This window comes from Adiantum capillus-veneris, unplaced genomic scaffold (assembly GCF_014529385.1).
Source record: "Adiantum capillus-veneris isolate H3 unplaced genomic scaffold, ASM1452938v2 Hic_scaffold_857, whole genome shotgun sequence".
NCBI lineage: Eukaryota > Viridiplantae > Streptophyta > Polypodiopsida > Polypodiales > Pteridaceae > Adiantum > Adiantum capillus-veneris.
Genome location: NW_028221833.1, coordinates 1,431 through 5,475, shown reverse-complemented (window position 1 = coordinate 5,475; position 4,045 = coordinate 1,431). Strand labels below are relative to the sequence as shown.

Here is a 4,045-nt window from a genome sequence, read left to right as displayed (position 1 = left end):
AAGAAGATCTTTGGAGAGGTATAAGCATTATATGCTATGCTTATATAATAAGCATTTAATCGCTTTTCTATTGAATAATCAAACTATGTTTGTCTATACTCTAGCCTATTGTACATTGAGTTAACTTTTTAGTTAAATCTCTTTCTCTCTAATCATTATGATTCCATCATAAATGATACATTACTATATCCACCATAACCTTCCAACAATGTAGTGTGCAATATAGGATCGCTTTTAAACATATTAACCGTCTCCATTTTTTTTTCCACTTGGGTAAAACGGGTTTAAACTGATTTTCGAAGTATATTCCCCCCCCCCCCCCCAAAATATATATATATATATATATATATATATATATATATATATATATATATATATATTATATATATATATATATAATAATTTGGTGAGGGGATTTGGGTAGTGAGAGGGGCAAATTCCTTCGCTCTCCAAGGCAAAAAAGAGGATACCTCTGCAGAATTCTGCAGAGTTACAATTTAAGGGTGGGTGGTAAGCTGACGTGGGGCTGAGGATGACCCCTGCCTTGGAGAAACTGCAGTGGAACCCCCAAACACACCGGCCTTTTCTCGTCTTTTAACCATGTAATCAATGGAGGATGCAAGGTGCCATGTGGCAAGTGTGAGAGAGATAAGAGGGAGGCAGAACAGAAGAACTGCCTTTTGGTCCGCCATTTATATTTGGATGTATGTATGTTGGTGAGTATGAGAGGTGCTGGTAACAACCTACCAACATTTTGAAGCGGACACACACTGGTTCAAATGCATAACAAGCCTTCAGTGCCATACATAGGCTGAAGATGTCACAATCACAAAAGGGGCTAGCCTATACACAAGAAAGTAGCACAAGGTAACCAAAGCATTCCTGGCTAATTGACCTCAAAAAGGGCCAAGCTTTAGCTGAAAGTATTATACATGGTGAGTGGATGACAGAAATATTTACAAAAAACCAACATCTTGTTCCTGCACAGTTAATCTCTTGAATGTCTCAGCTGCACCAAATTTTCGCCTCACCTCGCTATTGTCCCCTGCCGAACTACTCAACACTGACTGAATTTCAATATCATCACCCCCTGTAGCTTGCATCTCATCAATTCTTGATGGAGTTGTCAACCCATTCAAATCGACCTTGCCTCCTGTATCGTCAGGAACGCATTGGGCTATGCACTTCTTTGTCGTCAACATTGCAGCCTGGCCCAGGCTTGTTATCTCAACTGTAGTCACAGAATCATCATCCGCCGGTAATGGTTGCATCCAAGGCTCTCCGTCCATGCGCATGTAAGTCTCTGATGCAAAGCCCTTATGAAACTCTATCCGAACCTTGTGAGCCTAACCATTTCAATGCAAAAGACCATAAAAAATGGCTATACAAACCCAAATTCTGCAATTTATTGTTTTTAAGACTGGATGCTCTAGGTACCTGAGCAAGCCTTGTACCATGACCTTTAGGAGTCAGCAATGCAAGCCCGTGCCATCCATCTCTGAAGCCAACAAGTTCAATACGTCCATCATTCACAAAAGCAGCTGTAAGCTTCCTCTGCCTTGCACAAAAGTATTACAAAAAAACCCGAAATCAAAAGATGAGATAGCAATGTGTTTTGTCAAAAGTAGATCAAAATATCTAACTAGAACTACAGATGGCAGTGCTGCAGGCATCCCAACCAGCACCAATTGTTGTTGCCTTAGTGTTATTGAAAAGAGCTGACATACCTTGGAAGACTTGTCATTGTGCGGAGCCCCCATGGATTAAGACCTCCAGAAAAACTCGGAAGATTTAACATTACAATAGACCGGATACTGTCTCATCACATTGCCCACAATCACTATATCATCAAAAAGGTCAACACAGCTAACATAAAAGTGAATTAGAAGATTAGTACCTCTTTGAAATCTTCAATTTCTTCCAAACTTGGTCATTCTGCCTCTGTATGTAAATATCACCCATTTGGTTGATATTCCTGAAGATTGAAAAGAGCTTTGTGCTAAGTATATGCAAAATTAATAGCGTTCTCATAAACTTACCTTAGTACTGAAAGAAAAATGATCATCGACAGCCAACTCTAATACATCCCGAAAAATTTTGCAGAGTTCTTTACCTCGACGATGGGTGAATGACATTAGCCAAAAACCAACCCTGTGTAACAACAATCATCGCATAGGCTCCTGCATGACAAACCCTACATATGTCATATATCAATAGAGTTTGAAAACGAATTGACAATGTCATATCCCTGATGCAGAAAAGCATCATTACCATTAATGGCTGCTACAACTATGCACGTACTAACTTCCAACTGAGGATAAAACTTGTCAAACCTGGTTCATGAGCTGATGTTTGAAAAATTCTGGGTGCTCCTGCCTTTTTTTATGAAATTCATAGGCTACTTGTGCATCCATTCCTGGAAACATCGATGCTCATTAATACCCTTCACAGTAAATTGTATTCTAGATGCTCAAAAGTTACTACTTCTCTGAATTCTCATTCAATTTCAAAACAACTCTTACAGCAGACAAGATACTATAGCTGCAAACAAGTATACACCTAGCTGAAAAAAGCTGCTGTTAAATGACCAGCTCTAAGCATTCTAACTTCGGGGTATGTGCGCCAATGCCGCAACAAGTTAAGTGATTGTTGCTTGACCCATTATGGTTGCGCGAGCTTTTCTGCTGTCACCCACAAATAGTTAATCTGATAGCAATTCTTTTTTCCCTCTCTCTCCTGCCCCACGGGGACCGCGGGACAGCACTTGGGGGGGGGGGTTTCACAAACTGATGACGTGGCATGACTATTAAGTTGTTCCAACATATGGACAATTGCTGAGGGGGCCAAAAGGGACACTAGACTTTTAAAAAAAGAGCGTAAGAATCTGCTAACGTGGTTGTTGTACGAACGGCCGTGATTTACGCTGACAGCTGTACGGACTACCGCAAAACGCGCTGGCTACTGACGTGGCCTGACTGTACGGATTTCTGCAATTAACGCTGACTGTTTTTGGCTGGCAGCTTTTGGGATAAGTTGCTTTTGAGTTTTAATGCTTTTGGGGGCTCTCCTTTTAGAAACCCTTGTAAACCTTTATAAGTGACCCAAGGGAGCTCACTTCTTAGAGCATCTGGACGCAGAGTCTGAGAGCGAGCACCAGCGGGAAGTTGTACTTTACTCAAAGATTAATATAAAAGAAGTACCGAAAGAGGCGCCAATCTTTGGGGCCTATCTCTCTTGACATGGAACTACGCCGGGCCATGTCGACTCTTAAATTTGTGAAGTGTTTTGAAGTCATTCTCTGCTGTGTTGCAATAGAATCTTGACTTGGGGTGTCTTAGTTTGTTACAGTAGTATCAAAGCACGGCCGAGTTCTCTTCTACCGGGAAATCCGATCCTTTTTCTCGCGACACTTATGGATTCCGAAAAGAACCAATCAACCTCTTCTACAACCGTTGAGGGGAGAGAAGGCAATGCAAAAAATTCAAACAGCTTAAAAGAAGATGAGTACGGGCCACCTCGGCCTACACAGTATGAACTTTTGGAGATGCAACGTCGACAACAGGTTGACGAGTGCACAAAGCAGATGCTTCAATTTGCTAAAGATCCCCGGTTTGCAAAATTTTTGACCCAGCAGTCCATGGTTGAAGTGCATACTCAATGGCAGAAAGCCACCGAACCACCAATCAAACCGGCAATCAAGAACCTCCTGCTCCGAGGATGTTTACAAAAGAAAAACTTCAAGAGGTGGTTCAAACCAAATCAATCAGCTTTTGGACACGAAGAATCGATCAAAAAAGCAATTGAAGAAGCGCAAGGGGACTGACTACCTTGGTTACTTGGGCCGTCAATCTTCTTTTGCTTTTGCAAGAAAGAAAAAGAAGCATGTGCGTTTTGAAGGACTACCCCAGTTCATCTTCCTCTTCTTCTGACAGTTCTTCTAGCTCTTCCGACTCGAGTGAGGAGGACAGAAAGGGCAAGAAGCGAAGCCAAAAGCAAAGCTTTGGAAAGAACAAGAAAAAGGCAAAGAAGCTCAAATTCCGACCAG

General features: G+C 41.6%; 1 pseudogene across 1 annotated transcript; it reads right to left on the bottom strand.

Moving 5' to 3' along the window:
- Window positions 1-771: 771 nt before the first annotated feature.
- On the bottom strand, window positions 772-2,175 carry LOC147416519 (diacylglycerol kinase 1-like; annotated as a pseudogene). The gene is made up of 5 exons (XR_015187505.1): window positions 2,114-2,175; window positions 1,898-1,975; window positions 1,728-1,814; window positions 1,438-1,554; window positions 772-1,346 (listed from the first exon to the last, which is right to left on the bottom strand). The product of XR_015187505.1 is annotated as a diacylglycerol kinase 1-like (transcript).
- Between the last annotated feature and the right edge of the window lie 1,870 nt (window positions 2,176-4,045).